The sequence below is a fragment of the Neofelis nebulosa genome, chromosome 9, assembly GCF_028018385.1.
Source record: "Neofelis nebulosa isolate mNeoNeb1 chromosome 9, mNeoNeb1.pri, whole genome shotgun sequence".
Taxonomy (NCBI): Eukaryota; Metazoa; Chordata; class Mammalia; order Carnivora; family Felidae; genus Neofelis; species Neofelis nebulosa.
Genome location: NC_080790.1, coordinates 60511918 through 60539079, shown reverse-complemented (window position 1 = coordinate 60539079; position 27162 = coordinate 60511918). Strand labels below are relative to the sequence as shown.

The 27162-nt window shown below is 44.6% G+C and overlaps 1 long non-coding RNA gene across 2 annotated transcripts in view; it reads left to right on the top strand.

Moving 5' to 3' along the window:
• Window positions 1-27162, top strand: part of LOC131485043 (uncharacterized) — a 121910-nt gene that overhangs the window by 11113 nt on the left and 83635 nt on the right. The window contains exon 1 of one of the 2 annotated variants that reach the window (XR_009248596.1): window positions 868-2406. The exons of the other annotated variant lie outside the window; for it this stretch is intronic. This is a non-coding gene — a long non-coding RNA (uncharacterized LOC131485043). Of the gene's footprint in view, window positions 1-867; window positions 2407-27162 lie in introns of those variants that run through there. 2 annotated transcript variants of the gene reach the window in all.

The window sequence follows — 27162 nt, the reverse complement described above, 5'->3', positions numbered from 1 at the left end:
CTATGTTGAAACTCCTCTCTCTCTAAAATGAAATTAGACTGCCTTCCTGCACCCAAACATAGAGTTTTGGGGCCCAGGATTTCTGAGAGTTTCTGGGGCACAGCCTGGCATGCGCTCTTACTCATCTTCCACTCGTCTTACTGCCACGATTCTGCCTCTGTAGCTCATGACACTTAGAGACTTGGTGACTGCCAGGCCTCAGGAAGAGGACACGGCCCTCTCTCCCCCTCAGCCCATCTGAAGCCAGGCTCCACTGACTGGGGAGGAAAGAAAGCAGGCTGAGGAGAGTAATTTCCATCTGCCTCAGAGGAGAAGTGACTGGCCTCCATCTGGCAGGGGCCATCTCAGCCCCCACCAGCAGCAGTCTCCAGAGCTGCACACTCCCCAGAGACAGGAGGAAATCCTTCCCTCCCCCAGCCCAAAGCACTCTTCTTTGCCAGCTACAGGATGACTGAGAGTGAGAGCACCCCTTTCTGTTAGGGGCAGTCCCCTAACAGAGAAGGGCAAATATTGCTGCTTTTCCCACCTACCTGGGGTCTCCCAGAACATTTTAACCACTTGACAAATGCAGGAGCCATGGACGATTCAAGGCCAATTAAAGTTTCGGGGCGCCTGGGTGGCGCAGTCGGTTAAGCGTCCGACTTCAGCCAGGTCACGATCTCGCGGTCCGTGAGTTCGAGCCCCGCGTCAGGCTCTGGGCTGATAGCTCGGAGCCTGGAGCCTGTTTCCGATTCTGTGTCTCCCTCTCTCTGACCCTCCCCCGTTCATGCTCTGTCTCTCTCTGTCCCAAAAATAAATAAAAAAAACGTTGAAAAAAAAATTTAAAGTTTCAACCCAGCTCCCCACCACCGTACCACCTCTACAAATATCACCTGTTGGGACAAGGGTAGACCGGAACGGGTAGGCTTAGGAGAAATATTTCCTATTACTGCTTTGGAGAAGCTGCTGTGGCTGTTGCCGACTTCTTTGTTCTGGTCAGAGAAGGAAGCCAAATGCCTGAGCCAGAGCCTAGTGCACTGACCAGGTGAGGGCTTTAGGCCACCTCAGGGCCTTGAATCCAGAATCAAGAGCCACAGAGAATGAGGAACGGTTGTGGGATCCTCTGTGGGTTAGGATCAGAGACTTCTCTTTACAGCCAGAAAAATGGCCATTCCAGAGGGAAATTGGAAATCGTCTTCGGGCCCGAGCCTTTCTTCGTTCCTGCCTTTCTTCAGGGGTTGGAATGTTCTGCAGCACAGACCTCAGGTGGGTGAGATCAGACTCAGAGCTCACAAAAGCCAGCCAGGAAGCGGAGAGCTGGAGCTTCCGAGTCCTATTATCTAACAAGGGTTGGGTGTGGGTGGGATTCGTGCCTACCTGCAGAGAGGCCTCCAAAAATCAACCTTATCTTGACCTTTCCTGTGAGCCAGCACGCGTGCGCTCAAATTTTAACAAACATCATGACCTTTACTTAATAAAGCCCTGGGGGAAAGCCAGGGCAAATGTTCCCACTTTGAAGTGCTTCATAAACGACGTGGCGTCTTCCATGTGTGAGGATGACAGGAGTAGCCCACTGTCACCTGAGTCATATTTTCCAGATGTGGTGAGGGGAAAACAGCCAGCTGGTGTCACGGGGAAAGTGCTGTATTCAAGTGTTGGTCAGGGTGTTGGCCAGTCACACGGTGCCATGCCGCTGTTGCTAGTCCCACCTCCTCACGTTGCCACTTCTCACCTGTGATATGGAGATGGCGAGGGGACTAAGCCGTGCCTGGTATTTCTCCCCTAGAATGTGTGCACTCATAGTTGTGAGAGCTCTTGAAAAAAAAAAATCACATGCCAATGACTTGACAGGCTGCGTAGGGGAAATGTACACTGAACTCAGGGTTTAAAGACTCAGGTTGGATCTGAGTACTTCTTAGTTATGTAAATTTAGGCAAGTTACTTAAGGCCTCAAGCCCTCCGTTTCTTCACCTGTCAAATGGGTATAATCCCCTGGACCTGACTCCCTCAAGAGGTGGGTTAAGTGAGATGGAAACGCACAGGAAGTGCTGTTATTTGATGCCGTCACAGGTGAGGTGCTCTTATTTGGGCCACCAGGGCAGGGTCTTTCTTGGCCTCCATCCTCTCTCAAGGGAGAAGAGCATCTGCCAGTTGCCCTAGTAACCTGGACCAACGGCTGGCTTCCTGTAGGGGCTTTCCTGCTCGCGCACAGTTTCGGTTTCCCCTCTTAACCCCTGCCAGTGGCTTAGAGTGGTGGTGGAGGGGTGCAGGTTGCTCGAGCGGAGGCCCTCTGCAGACCATGCTCCCTCCACTGGCATCGCTTGCCACGACTTTGCCCTGCTCTGCAAAATGGAAAAGAGAACCTGGTTATGCATCTCACTGGTTTTTCTGCTTTCTTTTCATGACTCATTTTCGGGAGTATTTCAGGTAAACCACTTTTGGTGAAGGTACTTCTTGGCTCAGTTTTCTCCTCATTTTCTCTGAATCAAGGCTGACAAGTCTGCCTTGTGCGTCCGACCTACCATCTCCAGAAAACAGGCCAGGCCACTGGAGATCACCAGTTGCCTGGGCTGTCTTCAGTGGGGACCTGAAGGGATTTGGGCATCTCTGTAGCAGTAAAATTCACTCACTGGGTGTCCTCCATGAGAAGTGGGAGCCACCTGTCCCCCTTCTGCCTTTCCTTACAGGCAACTGGCACTGGTTGAAATCTCTCCATTGGTGACTCACTTCTTTGTGTCTGAGTCCTATATTCAATATAAAAGCCCTGGGCATCACTATAGTCTTCAGGAGTAACACTTCCTATTCCCAGAAAGTCAGGGACCAGACTAGAAGGACTTTGTAACTTCCCCAGGTTTGCTGTTCTTACTATCCTGTGTTTCCTATAATCATTATCTGTGAAACCCATGAAACAAAAAAGGCCTATGTGTTTTATCCATGGGGGAGCCATAAAAGGGTTTTGAGCCCGAGTCCTCTGTACATGCAGGTTTCCTTGAGAGGTGGGTAGACCAGCTGCCTGATGAGAAGGAGGCAGGCCTAGTCCCCAGACTGCAAGGAGGCAAGAAGTCCTAGGGCACTGATACAGGACCTCGGGGCCTGTAAGCCCGACCTGTAGGGAGGCTGTGTGTGAGTTTCTGATCTCTCCTAGCCAGGTATTTATAAAGAGCAGGGAGCACTTCACACACTTACTTAGTTCTTGCAGGAATGGTCTCTGAGACTGGTTTGAAAGACATTTATCCAGTGATCAGAGAGCTATCAAAACTGACTCCTCACTTTAAGACTGGGAGGTGGTACTGTTATATTATGTTCATTTTACAGATTGGGAAACCAAGGAGCAATAACCTGGATTAAGAATCTCAGATTCAATTGGCTTTTATTGAACTGTGTTGCATGTCAGGCATCTGGCAGATGTTTTCCCAAGGACTATCTCCTGTAATCCTCCCAAGAACTTGGTAGTGTCTGTAGGCTATTATCCCTGGTTTACAGGTGATGCATGTGTAGTCCTGTAATATTGTGATTTATAATAAGAAATTTAGGGGTGCCTGGATGGCTCAGTCAGGACAGCATGCGACTCTAGATCTCAAGGTCCTTGAATTCAAGCCTCACATTCAACATGGAGCCTACTTTAAAAAAAAAAAAATGAAAGAGATATATATTTGATCTTTGTCATTACTCTGTCTTCAAGATTGCTGATCTTTTATTTTTTCTGAATCATCTAATCTGCTATTGATTCCCTGGTATATTTTTCATTTCAGTTATTGTATTCTTTAGCTCTGATTGGTTCTTTTTTATATTTTCTGTCTCTGTTAAAGTTCTCACTGTGTTCATCTGTTTTTCACTCGAGTTTGGTAGTTTCTTTATGTCTATTACTTTGAAGTCTATCTGGTAGATTGCTTATCTCCATTTCATTTAGTTCTTATTCTGAGGTTTCGTCTTGCTCTTTTGTTTGGACTATATTCGTCTCTCTCCCTATTTTGCCTAACTCTCTTTGTTTCAGCGTATTATGTAAATCAGTTATGTCCCCTGGTCTCGAAGGACTAGCTTTATGTACAAGGTGTCCTGTGGGGCCCAGTAGTGAAACCCCCTCATCACTGGAGCAGGGTGCCCTAGGTGTTCATGCATGCATCCTCCTGTTGTAGCTGGACCCAGATTCGTATGGACTTGCCAGGGCAAGGGGCTGTCCCCCAGCTCGGCTGTCTGCAAGGGTTGGCCATGACTACTACCAGTGTGCTGGTGGGTGGGGTGCAGGCCTTCAGTGCAGCTGGCTGACAGGCCTGGTGGCTGCAACTGTTACCAGTGCTCTAGTGTACAGGGCAAGCTTCCCAGGCCAGGGGGACTCTTGGGAGGGCAGGTTGGGTGGGGCAAGTCCACACAGGAATGCTGGAGCGGGGCGAGTGGTGCTAGCAAGTTAGATGGACAGTGTTGGAACTGGCTCCCACCAGTGCTGGCCCAGCTAAGGAGAAGGGGAATGAGAAAAACATGGTGCCCACCAGCGCTCTGTCCCCAGAGAATGTGCCAACTGATCCCTGCTTCTTCAGCACATGACCTAAAATTAGTAAATAAATTTCCTTCACATGTAACCCAGGTGCTTTTCAAACTGCTGCCTTTGTGTTGGCTCTCCCAGCTAGTGAGCTCGTGTGCACCCTTTGAGAACAGTCTTGGTTTGCCCACTGCACTCTAGGTCTCCCAGACAGAAGCCCTGTTGGTTTTCAAAGCCAGACTTTATAGGGACTCATCTTCCCGGAGCAGGTCCCCTGGGCAGGGGTGCCTGATGTGAGGCTTGGACACAGCATCCTTCAGGGAGGGACTCTGCTGTTGCGATACCCCTCCTCCTTGTGGGTCCCAGCACCAGGGCTATGCATCCTGACTGGACCACAACTCTGCTCCTCCTACCCGACTTGATGTGGCTTTTTCTTTATCTCCTTTGTTGTGTAAAATCTGTTCTGCTAGTCTTCAGTTCCTTCACAGAGATAGCTATTCTATATGTAGCTGTACTTCTGATGTGTCTGTGGGAGGAGGTGAGCTCAGGATCTTCTTGTTCCACCATCTTGATCTCGCCTCAAGATTGATTCTTGCACTGGCTGAAATCTACCCATGAGAGTCTTCTTCTCGATGATTTGTATTTTTTGTGGCTAACAAAGGTCTTGTCAGATCTGATTACAGCGTCACATTTTTAATAATCGTGGCAGCTAGCTTTTATTGACTGTTTACTCTGTGCCAGCGCTGTTCCCAACGCATCACTTACTGCATTAGCCCACTTAGTTCTCACAACCACTCTGAGGTGGGAACTATTACCATGCCCATTTTACAGATAAGGTAACAAAGGCCCAGGGAGTAAGATAACAGGCTCCTACAGCCAGAAAGAGGCATAGGTGGGCGCAGGGGGACGACTCTGGCAGTTACGCTCCAGATCCCATTCTATAGCCACCACCTCTGCCCCCTTGCCTAGCTGGGCTTCATGTCAGTAACACATGCTCATATCATCTCCTTGAGGGAAACAAAGCTGCCATTATTCTAGCAGGCAAGGCTGTGCTAGGGGTGCAGACCAGGTGCAGGGTTGGTCGCCAGCTGCAAGTGCTGCCCTGAAACCCCTGCCTGCTTCTAGCTCTGAGCTCTAAGCTTTTTGAACTTGGCTATTATACGAATGCTCACCGGCCTCACTTTTATCATTTAAATCAGCCTCTCTCTGTGGGGTTGCTGTGAGGAGGAGAGGAGGTATTTCTGCCAAGCACTTAGCAGGGCTTGGTGGGCAGAAAGCATTTGATGAGGAGGCAGGAAAGCTCTTGGGGCCTCAGTCCACATGGCTCCGTTTCGTGCTGGAGCTCCCGTTCTGCCAAGAGCCCATGAAACCAAAAGTAATTTAAAAATAACTCGTCTTTCACTTGCATTTCTCATCGCTAAGTGAACACACAGTCCTCAGCAATGCTTTTGATTTCTCTCAGTGGCAGTGTGAGATTCTCAGTGCTTCTCACACTTCTCTTTCTGCCTTCTCTCGCCATCGCTCTCACCTGCCGCAGATGCCTCTGCTCTCCACCGGCTCTCAGCCTCTCCTGCCCTTGGCCGTTTTCCATGCCCTCCTCTCTTCCCCTGAGTTGTATCTCAAGAATGGCTGATAGAGCGACGCTCCTTTCCTCAGAGGAGGGGCTCGGGAGAGACCAAGGAGAGTGGAGCCAGGACCCTCAAAGAGATGAGAGAGTCTGAGAACTTGTCCATTATTTTTATCCCCCAACACCAACCATTGCTATTGTTTGGTAAAGGAGGAGGTGCCTGTATTAATTTCCACGGGCTGCTCTAACAAAATACCACAAACTGGGTGATTTTAAGCACAAGAAATTTATTCTCTCACATTTCTGGAGGCTAGAAGTCAGAAATCAAGTGGGTAGTGGGGCCATGGTCTTGCTGAAGGCTCTGGGAGAGGATTCTTCTTTGCTTCTTCCCAGCCTCTCATGGTTGTTGGCAATCTTTGGCTTGTAGATGCATCATGTCAGTCGCTAACTTCGTCTTGACATGGCCTTCTCTATGTTCAAATTTCCCCATCTTATAAGAATACCAATCATTGGACTAAGGCCCACTTTAATCCAATATGACCTCATTTTAGCTTGATTACATCTGCAAAAACCCTACTACCATTCAGATTCAGAGGCTAAGTCATATCTTTTTAAGGAACACAATTCGACCCAACCACAACAATGCCCTATTGCTCAGCTTGGTTCTAAGCCAACCCATTCCCAGACTGCATCCCCAGAACTGGTTCCCTTAAGTGTTTGAAGGTGTCTCTGACTTTAGTCCAGATGAACCTGGGAGTCCTCTGTTTATGGACCAATTGTAGAAACTCCCACTAGCTCTAGTCTCTTATGGATCAGTCAGGTGCTTGCCTGATGTCATGAGGAAAGCTGAGGAGGAAAAGGACCAGAAGCATAGCCAGTGAGGAAATACATTTTCCAGAAGTGATAACTTTTCAACAGCTTTTTGAAAAGGTAATATATTGACCTAATGTTTCATTTATTTATTTTTACATTTTTATTTCTTAAAAAAATTTTTTTTTAACGTTTTATTTATTTTTGAGACAGGGAGAGACAGAGCATGAACAGGGGAGGGTCAGAGAGAGGGAGACACAGAATCTGAAACAGGCTCCAGGCTCTGAGCTGTCAGCACAGAGCCCGACGCGGGGCTTGAACTCACAGAGCGCGAGATCATGACCTTAGCCGAAGTCGGCCGCTTAACCGACTGAGCCACCCAGGCGCCCCGAATTTTTATTTATTTTTGATAGAGAAAGCATGAGCAGGGGAGGGGCAGCGAGAGAGGGGGACAGAGGATCTGAAGCGGGCTCTGCACTGAGAGCAGTGAGCCCAACGTGGGCCTCGAACTCACAAACAGTGAGATCGTGACCTGAGCCGAAGTCAGACAGATGCTCAACCAACTGAGCCACCCAGGTGCCCCTTGACATAATGTTTTAAAGGTACTATGTAAACATAATATTTTATTAAGACTATGAGTGAAAAATGTTTTTCTCCTATGAAGAATCAGTCTGAAATACAATGTTAATAGTTATGCCATATTAGTGGGGGAAAGAGGAACTATTTAATAACTGGAACTAGAAAAACATACATATGGATTAAAAATGAAACAGGATCCCCATTTAACACCACACACATGAAATCAACTCTGAAGGGATTAAGGACAGTGTTGAAACATGTTTATCTTTGTGGAAAAGATAGATGGCTATCTTTCTTGCACTCGAGAAAGGAAAATTTGGGGGATACCTGGCTAGCTCAGTTGGTGGAGTATATGACTCTTCAACTCAGGGTTGTGAGTTTGAGACCCACATCGGGTGTCGAGATTACCTAAAAATAAAATATTTTCTTTTGAAAAAGGAAAATTTCCTTAAGAAAGTATAAGAAAGCACCAGCCAGGGCCGCCTGATGCCTCCATCGGTTGAGCACCTGACTCCAGCTCAGGTCATGATCTCACGGTTAGCGAGTTTGAGACCCATGTCGGACTCTGTGCTGACAGCTCAGAGCATGGAGCCTGCTTTGGATTCTGTGTCTCCCTCTCTCTCTCTGCCCTTCACCTGCTTGCTCTCTTTTTCAAAATAAACATTAAAAAGAAAAAACAGGGTGCCTGGGTTGCATAGTCGGTTAAGTGTCTGACTCTTGATTTTGGCTCAGGTCACAATTTCACTGCTTCACAGGAGTTCCAGCCCCTCATCAGGCTCTGCACTGATGGTGTGTTTCTGTGGCCTGAGGACCGGAGCACACCTCCTATTTGATGGAGGCGTTTCCTCCCCTTCCAGAGAGATCAGCTAGGTAGCATCTATGCTGGACACAATGGTAGAGAAGATGTCATAGCCATTGTCATTAAGGGACGCCTCCTTTTTAATTAAAGGATTCATGATGGGCCAGCAGAGAAACACTTGACAGTTATTTAATCATTTGCACTTGATCTTACATAAGAAAGTCTTTCCCACAACACGCATGCCTGCTGAACCAGGGCAGAAGGTAACAGGAAGGAGGCCCCCTGAGTATTGTGATTACAGGGCCCACACCTGCCACCACACCCACACCCTGAGATTCCACGGAAGAGGTGGGGGAAATGTGATGGTTCAAAGACAAGAAAACAGAGAGATATTGTTATTATCTCCAAATTTTTTCCCAAAATATGAGATTTGCAAGTGACTCTGGGGCCTTATTTTCCCCGACCCCATTCCACCCCCAGGCCAGTATGCTTAACAAGATGAACGATGATGGTTCCTTACAGTTTGCAAAATGCTCTGTATAACGTCATCACATTGGGACTTCCTTAAACACACACACACACACACACACACACACACACACACCCTGTGAGATGGTTGTGATTGTTACCTTTCATTTATAGCTGTCACTTTTATTTTACTGAGGCTCAGTGACTTGTCTAAGGTCACAGTCTTAGTGGCAGGGCTGAAAGTAAGACTCCTGACTCCCTGTCCAGTATTCTTACCCCATGTTGTTTATTTTTCACTAAGATCTTTGAAGTTTCCAGACAGAAAGCTAGGAAGGGCATGTCGTGTCAGCAGGGAACGGCCACCTGCCCCCTCAGCTGGCACCTGGCCCTTTCCCATGAAAAGGCAGAATGGAAGCAGAGGAACAGAGCCTACATCCTGGCCTTCTGCAGCTGGGGGGGAAGTGGTGGCTCTGAAAGGAAATATCCAGAGAATGGCCTTCCTGCCACCTGAGCCAAAGACAGGGAGGAAGGAGCTGTGTTTCAGACCAGCAGCGCTCCTGTCATTTGTTGCACAAACCCTCCAGACAATATCCCTTGGTGTCCCTGAATATGCTGTTTCCTCTGGCGAGTCTAGAAAAGGGTCTCTCGGGAATTGTTCCACTGTCATTTAAAACAGTCATTTAAAAGAATGCTTCAAGGTGTTCTAGTTGTTTCTATCAACTACTGATTGCTCATTGTAAAAATAATTTGGGAAAATACAGTCAAATAAAAAGTAGGAAAAAAGAGTCACACAACTACGAACTTACCCCCTGGCAGGGTATCTGTACACACACAGAGCATTCTTACCTCTCTTCAAGGCCCCAAATAAATTCTAACAGAAAGAGTTATGTTTCTACTCAGGATGTAGAAAGCTGCCCCAGCCTTTGCCATTTTGGACTCAAGCTAAAGGAATAGCCCCCTACCTGGAAGGTTTGAGCTCATGCAAGGGGGAAAAAGACATGACAGAACCATATTAAGGCTCTTAAAACTTCTTTTTGGGAGTGGCCTCTGTGGCTCCTACTCACATTTCACTGGCTAAGCCAAGTTACCTTCCAAGCATGATCTCAATGGAGTAGATAAGTATTATATTAGCATCTTGCTGAGAGGAACATTGAGTAATAGAGACTAGCGATACAGTCTACCTCATGAGCATTTAAGAAGACTTAAATACAGCATTAAAACTTTCAGGAACTGGGGTGCCTGTGTGGCTCAGTCGGTTAAGTGTCTGACTTCGGCTCAGGTCATGATCTCACAGCTCGTGGGTTTGAGCCCCGCATCAGGCTCTGTGCTGACAGCTCAGAACCTGGAGCCTGCTTCAGCATCTGTGTCTCTCTCTGCCCCTGCCCCACTCATGCTCGCGCTCTCTCTCAAAAATAAACAAACATTTAAAAAAATTAAAAAAACACTTTCTGGAACTAAAAACATGATGTTCTAATTAAAAACTCAGTAGATTAATTCAAAGAGCATAAGGGCAGAATGGAAAAATGAATCAATGCCCTGGAATATCAAGTAGAAGGAAATGTCAGACCACAGAACAGGACTACAAAGAGATGAGGGAGAACAATAACTGTGTTATCAAAACGTGCGTATATTTAACACACTTACCTTTTACTAAAACCTAGGCATTAAGGACTCTAACCCCTATGACAGCTGAAGAAACAGGCCCAGGAGGGTTAAGGATCGATCCCAAGATCCCACAGCTGTGGCAAACCTGGTGTTCACTCCCAGGTTGTCTGGTTTCTGTGACTGTCCTGTTAAATACTGCTGTTAACCACATTTTCTGCTTCTTAATGGCCATGCTATTTTGCCATGATAAGACGTGGAGGGTATGCTTGGGTGGCTCAGTCAGTCGAACACCTGACTTTTGATTTTGGCTCAGGTCATGATCCCAGGGTCATGGGATCCAGCCCCACATCGTGCTGAACATGGAGCCTGCTTAAGACACTCTCTCTCTCCCTTTACCCCTCCCCCACATGCTATAAATAAATAAATAAATAAATAAATAAATAAATAAAATAAAACTTGGAGGACAGATTCAGGACACCTAAAGAGAGAAATAGGAACTCATGAAGGATAAAAGGAATTGCTGGAGGTGGTATAGGAATTAAATAAATGATAGGAGAAAGTAAGTCTGACTTTAAGAAAGACTTGCAGTTTAAAAGGGCTCACTGAGTTCCAGGCTGAGATTAAGAAAAAAGACATCTGGTAACATCCTGTAAAATTCCTCAATTCCCAGGACACAGAATTTGTATGAGCTTCCAGACAAAAAGAACAAATAACGTATAAAGGAGCCTCAGATTGTTCATCGGGATTTTCTTTCCTTCCTTCCTTCCTTCCTTCCTTCCTTCCTTCCTTCCTTCCTTCCTTCCTTCCTTTTAAATGTTTATTTATTTTTGACAGAGAGAGAGAGAGAGAAAACATGAGCAGGGGAGGGGCAGAGAGAGAGGGGGACAGAGGATCTGGAGCAGGCTCCTCATTGACAGCAGCAAGCCTGATGCTGGGCGGAGATCATGACTTGAGCTGAAGTCTGATGCTCAAAGCTCAACTGACTGAGCCACCCAAGCATTCCCGTGGGACTTTTCATTTGCAACATTGGAAGCTAGAAGACTGTGAATAACACCTAATGACAACTGAAAGAAAATGAACTTGACCTAGGAATTCTATAAGCCCACCTGACAAGTCTCACCCGTCGGGGTGAAAGTTATTTTTGAATATGATATAGCAAAGAAAAGTATATCACCCACACACTTCATTTGAGGAATTTATTCAAAAGAAGAGCCTCTTTCCAAGCAACAAATGAATCAAGGCAAAAATCTCAGGATAGAGGAAGATGAAAAACAAGGAAATAGTAATGGTTAAGAAATAAGGCTGGGGCGCCTGGGTGGCTTCAGTCGGTTAAGCGTCCGACTTCAGCCAGGTCACGATCTCACGGTCTGTGAGTTCGAGCCCCGCGTCAGGCTCTGGGCTGATGGCTCAGAGCCTGGAGCCTGTTTCAGATTCTGTGTCTCCCTCTCTCTCTGTCCCTCCCCCGTTCATGCTCTGTCTCTCTCTGTCCCAAAAAATAAAATAAACGTTGAAAAAAAAATTAAAAAAAAAAAAGAAATAAGGCTAATATTTAATATACATTTGTATACCTAAATCTAAATGAATAATGACAGAGCGACTAGCAATTTATTCCCTAAGTTTGGATTTACAATTATGGTGGAGAGTTAAAAACACTGCTTTATAATCAAATCTAGCAGGAAAAAGAAAATGAAATCCTAGAGGAATGGATTATTTCATTAACAAATTAAATTACAGTAATGTAAGTAGGCACTCTATGATTAGAGAGAATGAGATAAGACCAGCTCTTCACGGGTAGAATAGGACCCTGCCCCTCTCTGCAAACATTCTTCTGTCTGCTCACTGAATTTTAAATCAAGATGAGAAACAAGTTCTTTGCTTTGAGGCTTTGTTCTCTGCTCAGAGGTCTCCTAGGACTTGAAAATGTCTTTATTTTAAATGATGGCAATCACTGCCCTTCAGCAGGACTTTGCTTGTTAAATTTTATCCTGAGAAGAGCTTTAGTAAGGAATTTACAGGGCACAGCATGAATTCCAGGAAGGGGTGCATGAAGGGATAAGAGAGGGGGGCAAAGACCTGGAAGGAATTAATGGGGAGGGGGGTGTTCTGCTCCACTTCAGACCCTCTGGTCTGCCTCACAGGTTGGCGTCCCAACTCCCAGCACTTCCCTTCCCTTCCTCTTCTCTCTGACTGTCCTTTGCCTTCATTTCTCCACAACAGCATTGAAATTGTTGGTGTCATGAGTGATGGGACAAAGCATTTCTTTTTCTTTCAGCCTAATTTATGAGAGAAACAGCTGCTACTCATGGAATTTCTCAAGCTCAGAGCATAATTAAGTGTGACTTTTTGCTCTGAAAAATGACTTTGGGGAGCTCCTGGGTGAGCAGTCTCCTTGACATTTAAAAGTGTGAACCTTATCTGGAGCAGCCCTTTGCAGGCTGATAGACCTCATTGAACTTGAGCCATTTCAGCCCCACTGTAGTTCTTTTTCATTTCTGTTTTTCAATTACACATCAGCAGAAGATTCAGTTTGAATATAAGGGCATTTTTCATTAATCCAGAGAACCAATAGAAAGCTTAAGTGGCCATAGTTTACAGAGAATACAGGGAAATAAATATTGCATTGGGTTTTTTTCCTGTGTTCATTTCCTTTTGTTGTTATTGATATGCAAGGAACATAAGCTGGAGGCCTGAGAGTTCTCTCAGGTTCTCACATCTCCAGCCCCAAACATATCTTGTCCTCTGGCTCCTCTGCTCTGCCGTGACCTTCGACAGCTCCAGTGTTCAACCAGCTGTACCTCTTTCTGCCTTCTTTCCCTGCCACATTTGTATCTATTACAAGAATGACCCCGTTGTAGGTACCAGTATTTTTCAATTATAAAGATTGCTCCATTTGGGCGTGATTGCACAGATATATCATTTTTATTACAAATAGCTACTATAAAGTGCAAAGGCACTGTGGTAGGCATTTTATACACATTTTCTCTATTCTTACACAACCATGTACACTTGATATTATGATTCCTGTTTCACAGATGATGTTTTGGTTATCTCTTGCTGTGTAATAATCACCCCCAAGACTTTCGTGGTTTAAAACAATGATTTATAATTATATGCTTAGACTTCTTCTGTTAGTTGGGATGGTCAGCTGGGTGGTTCTCTCTTGGACTTTCACATGTGGTTGTAATCAGATGGTGGCTAGGGCTGGAGTCAGTGAGACTGGACATCTAAGATGGCTTCTTTACTTACGTGTCTGATGTCTCAGCTGAGATGACAGGACAGCTGGAGGCTGGCTAGGTATATGTATTTCCACATGGTCTCTCCCTGTTGGGCTCCCTCACAGCAGCATAGTATCAAGCCAGCTGGACTTCTTATGTGACCACTGGCTTCCCCAGAGCTAGTGTTCCAAGAGATCAAGGCTTCTTATGACCTAGCATCACTTCTGCTGCATCCCATTGGTCATTTTATGCAGCCAAGTTCAATGTGGAACTACAGAAGAATGGGAACCCTGTGAGACAGGGTTCACTGTTGAGTAGAGGGCATCTTTGCAGACTAGCTACTGTAGGTGAGGAAATCAAGGGTCTGATGGGTTATGCCATGTCCCCAAGATTATACTTCCAGTAAGTGGCAAAATTGAGATTTGAACCTAAGCAGTCTGTCTGACCCCAAACTCTTTCTTTATCATTCTATTTCTTGTGTTTGGTTACTTTGGTTCTCTAGTATAGCATATCAAATACTGTCTCTAGGATGGTCTCTTTTAACTTTTGCCAGGTCGCTGACAGCATCAAGAGTGGCTTGGCTGAGTTAACAGGGAAGAAATCAGGTAAAAGGAGTAGCACAACTACCCAAAATTCCTTTGGGGCCCTATTTGTAGGATGAAACCACTCAAATGTTCCTCAAATCAAAAGATATTTCATTAGTGGCTGGTCAGTTATGCTGCCATCCCCAAAGAAGACCAAAATGTCTCTCTTTTAGCTGCACTCTGGGGACCATGAATATAGCCCTTCGACCATTCCTACAGTTGATCATTAGGACATTGATGAGCAATCATCTGTTTAGACAGAATATATGTTGTCCCAAAGTGAAGACTTTGGCAATGTCAGGAAAAGAACAATTGGGGTAATGATGATCCCTTATATTTGTAAGTGTCCTGTAGCTTGTAAAGCACATCCACATATTTTATGGAGTCAAGACAGACTGGTTTTGCTTTTGAAAAAATCCCAGTACCTTAAGACAACAAAGGTTTATAGCTCACTCACGGTATGGGTTCATTACAGATTACTCTGTTCATATACCTCTTCCCTCTCACTCAAAGGCAATGGAGCAGCCACTATTCAGAACATTGCTAGTGATCATGGCAATGTCACAGTAGGTCTCAGTCACAAATTAAACATTTGGCCCAAAAATGACATGAATCACTTCTCAAAATTTATTAGCCAAAGAAAATAATTGGCTGGAACTGGTCACATGACTCTACCCAACCACAAGGACACCAATGTAGGGTTTCAGAACGAATCAGTCTAATATGTACCATTTTGGCATATGAATTATTTTTTAGCTGAAAATAATCAAGGCCCAAAAGACTCAGGAAGAAACTTTGACCTTCCCCCTAACTGCCTAAAAGAATTCAGATAGAGGACCTGTTCCAGGAAGGGGGCTATCACTATAATAACCTCATCATGATACAAACTAGGGAGGACTTTAGCATAATCTGTTAAAATTCTTCTCTCTGTCCCACTGTTTCTGTATGGCCCAGCAAACATTTGTTTGCCAAACATTTACTCTTTTTCATCTTCCTGTAAAATTTCTTCCTTCTCTTTGAAGTCCCAGACGCTACTCCCTTCTCCTTAGCTCAGAATGGCATATATACATAATTTTGCCTGACTGTTTTTGGAGTCCCCCATATTTATGTGGATTCCTCATATGTACAGAGTTAAACTTGATTTTCTCCATTAATCTGGCTCATGTTGATTTGATTCTTAGACGAGCCAGAAGAATCTTGAAGAGTATAGTAAAAATTTTCCTTCCCAACATCAAGAAGTATAATCTAACATGTGTCTAGAAGGGGATAAAACTGAAATGACTATTTGGCAATAGCACTAGTAATTATGACATATAAATGGCCTTATAGTTTTTCTTAGCAATGCAAGGAGTTGTGGAATTATTCTCATTTTCCAGAAGTATGGAAAAGGCAGAAATGGCAGAGAAGCTTGTTACATAGTATGTGAATTATGTCTCAGTGGAGCTTGTAGGGGTGGAAAAAATTTTCCCTTCTTCCCTTCTAGCTTCTTTGGCTAGTCTAGTAATTAGATTGATATAAGACAGATTAACAGGAGAAAAACAAACAAATTTCATATATACAGGAGCCCCATAAAAATATGACACCCAAAGAACAGCCAGGTAATTGAGGTTTATATAGCATCCTGAGTTAAGGAAAAGTGTAGAGGTCTGGGAATACAAAGGAAAGAAAGGACATTCACAGGAAGGTGAGAGGAGATGTTTGTAAAACAAAGGTTACCCTACTATGCAGATAAGTTTCTTAGGTAAAAAAGTATTTCTGGTAATAGCTCTCCTTCTGGTACAGACCCACTTTCCAATGTAAATTTAGGCAGTTGAGGGGGAGGTAAAGAACTTTCCCTGGATCTGCTGGTTTTTGATTGCCTTTAGCTCAAAATAATCCTTATGTCAGAGAGACATTTTTTGGGGTGGCAAAATCTGCTCCCCTTCAAGCTGTTATAAAAAACTGAAGGTGGGTGAAAGATGAGGTGGAGTGTATGACTTATAAGGAGAATAAACTCTGTCTTTTACAAGCCTGGTTAATATACAATCACCTTAGAGTTCCTATCCTATTCATAGCACATAAGAGAAGCAGTGGGTATGATGCAGGGGCTATTAACTTGGGGTCTATAGATAGAGGGGGATGGTTCACAAACTCACCCCAAAATTGTAGAGAAAATAAATGTGTATAGATGTTCATTTTGGGAGAGAGATGATCCACAGTTTGTATCAGCTTCCTAAAGAAGTCTATGAATGCCAGAGGTTAAAAGAAAGAACAATGGACCAAGAGTCAGGAAACTGAGTCCTAACTCTGCCTAGCTCTAACAAGTTGACAAATTGCTTGTCTTCTTCATTTGTAAAGTGAGAGGCAGGACTCAAGCTCCCTTCTAGCTAGGTGCACAAGGTGCAGGCTAGTTTATGGTCAGACAGATCTGAGTTTATATCCTGGCTCTACTTCTTACTAATTGCATGCCATTATGCCAGTTCTAGAAACTGTGTCAAAGATGAATACCAATGCAGCATTCTTGGGAGGATTAGCAACCAGGAGTAGAGAACACCTGGCGGTCATTATTATTAAATGATGCTTCCTATGAGTCTATGTCTGGTTTAAGTCCTGCTTAGCATTAAATACCTTTGGTGAATGGGCATGGTATTCAGGGAACTCAAGGCAGTTGTGCCAAATCCAGATGTCAGCAAGGCCTTGCCCTTGGCTGGTTCCTACTCTAGAAAGGAAGTCTGGGTGGAAGCTTTGCCCAGCCTCATCCATGGACACACCATGCCTGACTCATCCCCTTCCTGAGCTCCCCAGCAAGGCCAGCTCCTGCCCCTGCTTGCTTCTCTAGGCCTGAGGTCTTGCTGAGTTATCATCGTCTGAGTCATGACTTCAGTGGAAGGCATCTCTAAGAGACTGAACTGACAAAAAAATGCCAGTACTGATGGAGCCACAAAACCACCCCCTTGGCCATTCCAGCTTTCTTTACTGGCTGCTGCCCATGTTGTTACTACAACCATTATATCCCAGATTGACTCATTGCTTCTCGCTATAGCTAGGGGAGGAATTATTACTCCTAGTTTAGACTTAAGGTGTCTGAAACCCAAAAGAATCAGGTAATCTACTCAAGGAAACACAGTGAGCTGGTGGTAGCCAGGTCAGACCTCCTGTCTCTTGGTTCCTTGTCATCTCCAGGCACAATGTTATTGTGTTAGTTTCCTATTGCTACCATAACAAATAACCACATATTTAGTGGCTTAAAACAACACAAATTAATTAAAAACAACAATGAGATACACAGTGAGATACCCACTACATACCTATCAGAATGGCCAAAATCCAGAGTGCTGCCAACACTAAATGCTGGTGAGGATGTGGAGCCACAGGAACTCTTGTTTATTGCTGGTGGGAATGCAGAATGGTACAGGCACTTTGGAAGACAGTTTGGCATTTCTTACTAAATGAAATGTACTCTTACCATATGATCCAGCAACAGTACTCCTTGGCATTTACCCAAATGAGTTGAAAACTTATGTCTATACAAAAACCAACACACAGATGTTTATAGCAGCTTTTTTCATAATTGTCAGAGTTGGAAGCAACCACAATGTCCTTCAGTAGGTGAATGAATAAGTAAACTTTGATACAGAAGTGTTGGTCAGCGCTAAAAAGAAATGAGCTATCAAGTCATGAAAAGACATGGAATAACCTTAAATGCATACTACTAAGTGAATGACACCAATGAGGAAAGGCTACATATTGTATGATTCCAACCATATGACATTGTAGAAAAGGTAAGACTGTGGGAACAGTAAAAAGATCAGTGGTTGCCAAGGTTTCGGAAGGTGGTGAACAGGAGGAGCACAGAGGATTTTTAGGGCAGTGAAAATAGCCTACATGACACTATAATGATGGATGTATGTCATTGTAGATTTGTCAAAATTTGTAGAATGTACAACACCGAGAGTGAATCCTAATGTGAATTATAGACTTTGGGTGATTATGATATGTCAGTGCAGGTTCATCAATTATAACAAATGGATCACTCTGGTGGGGAATGCTGATAATGGGCAAGGCTATTTCTGTGTGAGGGAAAATTTCTGTATGTGGAAAATCTCTGTACTTTCCCATCAATTTTGTTGTGAACCTAAAACTTCTCTTAAAACTAAAGTTAAAAAATTATTATCTAACAGTTCTGGAGGTCAGAACCTCATTGGACTGGAGGCTCCAGGGAAAAATAGATTTTCTTGCCTGTTGCAGCTTCTAGAAGCTGCCTTCATTCCTTGGCTCATGGCCATCTCCTGTCCTCAAAGCTAGCAGTGGCTAGTCAAATTTTTTCTCATCGCATTTCCTTGAGACTCATTCTTCTGCCTCCTGCTCCCACATTTAAGAGCTCTTGTGATTGCATTTGGGCACACAAAATCTCCCTATTTTAAGCTCAGTTGATTAACAACTTTAATTACACCTGCAAACTTAATTCCATCTTGCCATATACCCTAACATGTTCATGAGTCCTGGGTATTAAGATGTGGGCATCTTTGGAAGGTCATTATCCTTCCTCCCAGGGTCATGAATCAGTGTCCTGTGGTAGGAGATGGTGGTAATAATGGCACTGGTCATAGACCAGCTGAGCCTGGCTTGAAGCTACAGATTAGTGTCTTTCTAATTTTCGAATGTGGTTGAGTCTCATCAGCCCTTAACTTGGCTGGTGTCCCCATATTTTCCAAGCTCCCATCATTACCTTTTACTTAAATATTTAGAGAAAATTATTCATAAACTGAGGCCAGAGGGATTCCCTCTCAAATATTTCCAAGAATTCCTGGACTTGTGTTCACCCTCATGGTTTGTCTCGTCTCACTCCATACTGCTCCTGGCTTCCCCTGGATCTTTCCAACTCCCCCATCACAGGTTCTACACAATATCTACACTTTGCTCCCAGACAGGGACCTGCCCACCATTCCTGAAACAGGGCTGTCTGGAGAGAAGTAGGCTAGGATGCCTAATCAATTCCACTTAAGGTTTGAAGACCCTTGGAAGGGTTTAACATGCAGGTGAGGGGAACCTCATTGGGAACTTAGTACAGGCAGTCCCCAGTGCTCTGGTCACACTGTGTCAAGAGAGGCCTTTACTCAGGTCTTCCTCCTTGGGCCCAGCCCAAACCCCTCTCTCCTCTGAAACCCCAGGCCCCATGTTTCTTCTTCTAGGACCACTAAAGGAAACAGAAACCCTCGAATATTGACTTTATCATGCAGAGTTTAGCCACTTCAACCTGGCCTCCTACCTTTACGTAACCAAAAAGCCCATTAAAGTGTTTTCCCAAACAAAAGATAAATTCTTTGCCTAGGAATTCTTCTCCCACTCTTGGAATGTGAAAATGCTGCAGTTAAAAAATACAGCGAAGCAAAAACAGCTCCCTTTATTTCTAGTTTCATTATTTAGCACAGAAATCAAGGGTCAGTATGTGTGTTGTGATGTAAAAGACACAACACACATACTAATACACACACACACACACATACATGCACACATACAACTTAATCAAAGAAGCGATACCCACCCTTATTACTTGGGATACACGTATATTTTCTATTCATTTGTTTAAATGTTGATCAGAACTCACTAATTTTTTTTCACAATCTGCTGATGACTCACAACCTTCTCTTTGAAAAACATTGCACTAAACATAATACCCCCTTCTCTTCCCTCCCAGGCCTAGGATAAGTATTTGCATAATGCTTTAATGCCTACAAAGTGGGTTTTAAGGCATACATTATTCCATTTACTCCTCATGCAGTGCTAAAATGGCAATAATAACTCTCTTTTTACAAATGGGGAAACCGAGATCTGTTAAAGAAGTTCATCCAGAATCACACAGCCAGAAAGCAAAGAGTTTGGATGCAGATCTTTGAGTCTAAACCCAGTGGTCTTTTCACTAAGACCAGACTCCCAGTTTCCTTTTATACACCCTTGTTAAATAACAAAAATCCAACTGAGTAAATTTGAAGATATAATTGGCTTTATTCAATGATTCATGAATCAGGCAGCATCCCATCTAGCAAGAGCTACAGAAAAAGAAAGGTTTTTAAAGGCAGAGAGGGGGTAGAACAAGAAAGTCATAAATGGAAAAAAAGGATTATTTTGGGCAAGATTACTTGCGTTTGGGGGTCAAAAAGGGTCTACCAGACAGATTACCTCACTAATGCTGACCAGGAAATTCCAGACTGACCAGTTAAGATTACATTCCTGGGGAAGGTTGAAACTGCAATTAGGTTAGGTAGCAAGTCTTGGTTTGGGGATATGGACTTAACACAAGTGATTCCACTTTGGGCCTATCTCTCTCTCTTTTTTTAAATTTTTTAAATATTTATTTTTGAGAGTGAGACAGAGTGAGTGGGGGAGGGGAAGAGAGAGAGGGAGACACAGAATTAGAAGCAGGCTCCAGGCTCTGAGCTGTCAGCACAGAGCCCAGTGTGGGACTCCAACCCACGAACTGCAAAGATCATGACCTGAGCTGAAGTTGGACACTCAACCCAGGAGCCCCTGGGCCTCTTTTTTAACAACTTTCACTCATGATATAGTTTAGGTTAAACTAGACAATATAAGCCCACCCCCCCCCTTTTTTTTTTTTTTGCATATGCTAGATTCTTAGCGCTTTTAAAATCTCATACCTCTACTTTGTCAGCCTAAAGTTGGCACACCTGCCCTCCTTCCTCCCTCCTCGGAGGCAAGAGGCCCTAGCACCTGCCTTGGCCTTCACTGCGGCTGGTCTTCAGACCAAAGGATGCCTCCAAGAGCAGCAGGAGGCTTCAATCTCTGCCCTGGGCCAGGAGGGAGCTTAGCCCTTGAAGCTGGGAGATGATAGTCAGGAAAGACAAACTATGGGCCTGGAAAGCCACGAGGAGAGGTGATCTGGCCATGAGAACAAGGAGCATTGGGCTGAGGGTTTCCTTCAGGAATATCAACTGATAGAAGGAACTGGGCATCATACATCCAGAAAATGCTAAGCAGGCAACTGAAGGAAAATCTGGGGGTAGAAACCATGGATGCTGGTTTCCAAGTTCAAATACTGCTTCTCCCTCTTTCTGTCTTTGCTAGTTCTGCTTCCTTGGATTTTCTACAAAAGCGATTGTTAGGAGGGGATTATCAACCTTCAAACACGTAGGCTCTGTGTTTATAGAGAAAGCTATCAATGTTTCTAAACACTGACCTGTCTAGAGAAACTGGTAAAGAAAAGGTTTCTAAACTGGGGCGCCTGGGTGGCTCAGTTGCTTAAGTGTCCAACTTCAGCTCAGGTCACGATCTCACGGCCTGGGAGTTCGAGCCTTGTGTCGGGCTCTGTGCTGACAGTTCAGAGCCTGGAGCCTGCTTTGGATTCTGTGTCTCCCTCTCTCTGCCCCTCCCCCCACTCACACTGTCTCTCTCTCTCTCTCTCTCAAAATAATAAACATTAAAAAAAAAAAAGAAAAAGAAAAAGAGAAGGTTTCTAAATAGGCTGCTGGGCCATTTAGACCCCTGTGAAGTGGTCTGTGAAGTGACCCCTGAGCTCAGAGAGAGGCTTATGACGGCCAAGAGGCCTGTTGGGGAGAACAGTTTCTCTTTTCTCTGGATCCAGTCCTGAGTGCTTAGTGCATCAAGCATTGTGTCTCCTTCAGCCGCCAACAACGTCCCTTTGCCCCTCTACCCCTGTGTGTGCTCTTGGGGCTTGATCACCTGTATTGCACCTAATCCGAGACAATACCAACTGTAAGCTGCACTGTTATGTACCACTAAGCCAGAGAACTGCTGAAGAGAGAGTCTCCACATAAAAGCTGGGACACCAGAGATAAAGAAATCTTCCCAAGGAAGAGACTGGCTGGAAATGTGCATGTCTCCATCTTGGCACCGTGTAGAGTGAGAAAAACAATTCTCTCCTGAGAAGTCGGACCACAAGCCTGTCTTCATGGAGGTGTGAGGTCTGAATCTGCACTGTCAGTGTAGTCTAAAGAAGTCAAACAGAAAATGAGTACAAGGTGACCTCAGGTTGCTGGTGTCCCAGAAGTGACCGGCAAACACATATCCTCTCCCAGAGAACTCAGCTGTGATCCTGGCTAACAGCCATTGTAGGACACTGCTGATTTTGACACAGCCTGATTTCATGTGAAGAAATGTGTTCCTCAGAATTCACGATAGAGGGACATGAAACAGATGTGGCTGTTGGTGGCACTGGTGATTAACTCATCTGGGTTTGCCTGAAACTTTCTTCATTTTAGCCCCAAAAGTCCAGTGACATCTCTCAGTCCTGGACAAAGGTTAATCACTCCATCTAACTCACTCCTCTTCTGGGAGCATCTTCTCTGGCCAAAGGGTCTTGTTCTATACCATACATCCCTGCCTAGGGGTAGGCTGACAGCAGCAGGGTATGCACCTAGGACTTGAGGCCTAACCCAGGAAGGTAAGAGAATTTGGAAATTTGCTTATGAGAACCTGAAGAACCAGGATGTTCTCTGAGAACAGTAGGACTGGCCTGGCTATTCAGGTTCTCTTGGGTTCCTGTGAATTGAAATTGTTTCTATAAACTCCCTTTTATTTATTTACTTTTTGGAGGGTGAAGGAGTTAACTTCGGTATGTCTTTGGCCTTTCTGGCTAAAGGGGCCCTCACTGAGGCAGGGAGGCTGTCCCGCAGGCTTTTTAGAGGCTATGTGACCATCTGAGGTGCAGCCAAAAAGGGACAAACAATGCCTGTGAGTGGGCATCCTGCATGCCCAGGAGACTGGCGCTCCTCAGGTCAGGTGCATAAATGAAGCACAAGTAATCAGAGTTCCAGACGATGTAATTAGCAGAGCGATGTGAATTATTGTGTAAACAAAGGCCAAGAGAACAGTTTAACAATGTCTGTAGTTTGTGTACTAAATAACTACTTGGAGTTGTGCTTGTTTCCAAGCTCCTTTTCAAATGTTTGCTGGGGATGAACCGTTAGAGACACCGATACTTTGTGTTTACTCAGGGGCCTGGGCTTCTCCAGGTAATTTCACACAGATTATATCCTGCAGGCTTCTCAGCAGCCCCTAGAGCATCTGGAGGTGGGCTGGGAGAGCTGGGCCTGAATCCCCAAGCTGGGCCCACTCCTCCGGAGCAACGTGCTCTTGGACAAATTACCTCTCTTCTCTCTTCCCTAGTTTTCCTCTGCTGTAAAATGGATCCCAGTCTCTGTGAGGCTCCAGAGAGCCTATGTGTGCAGAGTACTGCGTATAGTGCTAGGCATACAGCAGGTTCTGTCACGAGGTGACCATGTTGTGCCCGCTGACAGAGTGTGTCTGCAGGGCAGGTCCCATGTTAGAGAAACAAGCACATTGTCTCCACCTCTCTGTGAGATAGATATTCCTGCCTCCACTAAGAATCAGCTGGGACTGAGTGAGGTCAAGCAGCTTTACTCAAGTGGGGTTGCGCTGTGGCAAAGCGGGGACTCAGAACCCCTGAGGCAGTCTCTGGGTGCTGGGCTGACGCAAGCCCTCCATGGTGCTCAGAGGGGTCTACACAGGTGAAAGACACAGGCTCTCTCCTTTCTAATGGGCAGACAGGGGAAACTAGCATACCAGAGCTTGGGAGGACCAGGGAGGGTTTCATGCAGGGGGTGCCAGTGCTTTCCAGCTCTAGCCCAGCTCTAATCTCCTATGGAGAGGGGGTGGCAGGACCCCCTGCTGAGGCTTCCACTGGCCTCACTGGCTGGAATTCACTAAGGCTTCCTTCTAGTTACTTCCATCTCAGACCCTCTCCCTCACGTTGTTTGCCAGAGCTGGGGAGGAGTGGACACCCCACACCTGATTCAGGGAGGGAAGTCATGCTCATTTCCTTTCTCCTTGGCTCCTTAGTCCCCTTGCCAAATGCTGAGCTTCCCTGAGCATCCCTCCTTCCTTGCCAAGGCCAAGAGTGAACTGGCAGCTAGGAATGGGATCTTCAAGCCAGAGGCTAACGGTGGCCTTAAAATTATGTGCAGGAATGAATTCTGAGCCAAAGTGGCTTTTTCTTTCTCTCTTGAAATTTTTTTATATTAAATGCCTTGTCAATGATTTTTAAATTGACTTTTACTCACTGCAACCAATGAAGCTATTCAAAGGAAAAAAGTTCGTAAACACCTTCAACTGGCCCATAGCCCCTCTGGTGATCAGTGCTAACTTGTGAGTCAGCTTTCACAACTTTCTCTATATTCATCGTTATGGACTAAATCATGTCCCTTGCTACCAAATTCGAATGTTAAAGCCCCGCGCCCCACCCCCACTACCTATATTTGGAGATGGTCTGTAAGGAGGTAGTAAAGGTTAAGTGACTAATATGGGTGGGGTCTTACAGAGATGAGCCTTGAGAGGACACAGTGAGAAGACAGAGGTCTGCAAGCCAGACAGAGAGGTCTCACCGCGAACAATGCTGATTGCATCTTTACCTTGGTCTTCAGGCCTCCAGAATCGTGAGAAAATACATTTCTGTTATTTAAGCCACCTGGTCTGTGTATTTTATTATGACAGCCCTAGCAGACGAATATACTTGTATAACCCCTACACAGAGGTTATACATGCACAGGGAAGAGTGGGTGCTTCATTTGTTGTTTACTTGAACAAAAATAGGATCGTGCTATGCTCACATTGCTCTGAAGCTAGCTTTTCTCATTAACAGTACTTACTGGCCACCTGGCTTCTTGCTCACACCCCACATCCAATTCCATTAGGACATCCTGCAGACCCCCCTTCAAAACTGATTGGGGATGTGACCACCTGCTGCTTCTGCCATAGGGTCAAGCTCCACCCTCTCTGTCAGGACAGCAGCCTCTTCACTCTTCTCGGCTCCCCCCGCCCCCTTGAGTCTGTTGTCACAGCAGCCAGAGGGTGATGGTGCTTCTCAGCTCAGAACCCTCAGTGGCTTCCCATCTTCCTCGACGTACTTGATGTTCCTAGAGCTCATCAACCACACTCCCAAGTCATGGCTCTTGTTCCTGTCTAGACAGTCCTTCCTCCTGAATGCCATGAAGTTGCTTCCCTTCCTTCCTTCCAGACTCTATCTCCCAACCCACCTTCATTATTCTTCACAGCACCTCCTTACCACCATTACTTACATAGTTATTTGCTTGTCTGTGGACTGTCTTTCTCCATTAAGAGGTGAATTCCACGAATAGCAAACCTTATCTTGTTCCCTGCTGTATCCCTAGAATTTAGAAGAGTGCCAGGTTCAGGCTGATGCTCAGTAAATGTCTAATGAATGAAAAAGTGCATAAATCTCCAAATCAGATACAAGTCCCAGTCAGACATGTCAAGATACAACTACCTTTTCAACAGTTGTGTAACATCTGCTAATGTGGATGGACCCCAGTTTGCTCAGCCATCTCCCTATTGATGATGTTTAAATTGTTTCCACTTTTTCCTACTTTAAACAATGTTTGTGCTAGACATTTGTGCACAGCTACTCTAATATATTGGTCCTTTAATTTTTATAGGATATTTTCCCTAAAGCTGGATGGATGTATCAAGAGATTGGCATACTTAAAATTTTAATAGCCATCACCAAATTTCCTTAGTCACTGTTCACAGGCAAATCCCAAAACAAGGCCTCAACCATTTTCCCAAACCGGGTCCAGGGTAATATTGCCCTTAGATCAGTCAAGAGTGCCTCCATCCTGAGCCTCCACACTTTAGAGGGCCCCACGTGTCACAAATGGAAGAAATTAAATGTCACATGGGAACTTTTCTCCCATGAGATTCTGCATTCAGTTCTGGGCTGGCACAGTGTGATCTATAACCCTGAATATGAATGCTCATGACCTAATACCCCAAGTCTCCACATTTCCTCCTATAATTCTCAAAACAAAAGGCCGCTGAGTCCAAATCCTGTGAAGGTTGTGCCCCTGCTGACCCTGGAGATAGTCACTGCTTTGGAGCGAGAAAGAATTTAATTGGCTGATATGTGTCAATAGAAAAGACAAATTAATTTGCTCCTCAGCTCAAAACCCTCTAGTGCCTTCCACTCCTCCCCTCAGAGAGCATGAATTCAGTGGGTCCTGGTGTAACTAAATATTATTTCTCAGTGGTGCCAAGCATCCATTTTTTCCCCTTTTTTGTTCTCATTTGTGGTTCCAGACGCATTCTGGAATTAGCTTGTATCCACAATAGTTGCACACGATATCAATGTCAGTTATCGATTGCTGTGCAACAAACCACACTGAAACTTAGTTGGTGGCTTAAAACAACAGTTTGCTTACAATTCTGGGCTAGGCCAGCTGGGCAGTTTTTATGCTGATCTCCGTAAGGGTCGCAGCAGCACTACTGGGCCTGGATTGTTCAAGATGGCTTTGTTCAAATGTTTGGCAGTGTGGTGGCTGTTTGCCGGGGTGCCTCAGTTCTCCAAATAGCCTTATACCTTCTAGACCTCTTTACATAGTGGCATAAATGTCCCAAGAGGAAAGCAAAAGCTACAAGCTGCACAGTGTTACTTCTGCCTCATTCTATGGACCAAATGAAGTAAGGGACACCCAGATCCAAGGAGTGGGGTCCAAAGAAGAGATTCTATCTCTTGATGGGAGGCATGGTGAAAATCGTATTGCAAAGGAGCTGGGCACAGGGAGGTGTGATATGTCAGGGACCATTATATAACAATATACCTCTGTGTCTGGGGAACTTTTTGCCATACTAAAGAATTCATATTTTTCTTGCATTTGTGTACGTGTAGTTGTGGTTGTAAAATATTTGACGCGTGGTACAGATTCTTTGCTTTGCTTTAGTAAGTGGACATTAAAATCCTAGAATTAATGAAGTTTTATTTTTGTAACAATATTTAATAAGATTTAATTTAAAAAGTCCAAAATTTTAATATAAAATGCAGCTTTATTTAAATACATTTTATTTAAAATTTTCATATGAATTAAAGTTTTTGTATTTTGCTTTGTAATGTTAATAACTTTGAATGTTTTGAAAGAAAAACAGCTGTATTTTGTAAACTCAGCTCTTTGGGAATGAGTACAAATCAAGTTGGGATCAATTTAGAAAAAATGACATTAAAGATCAGAAAAGGAAAAAGGCAAAAAAAGAAAAGTATTCAAAAAGATGATCAAAAAGATCATGTTTCTGGTAAAAACCAGAAACACTGCAAG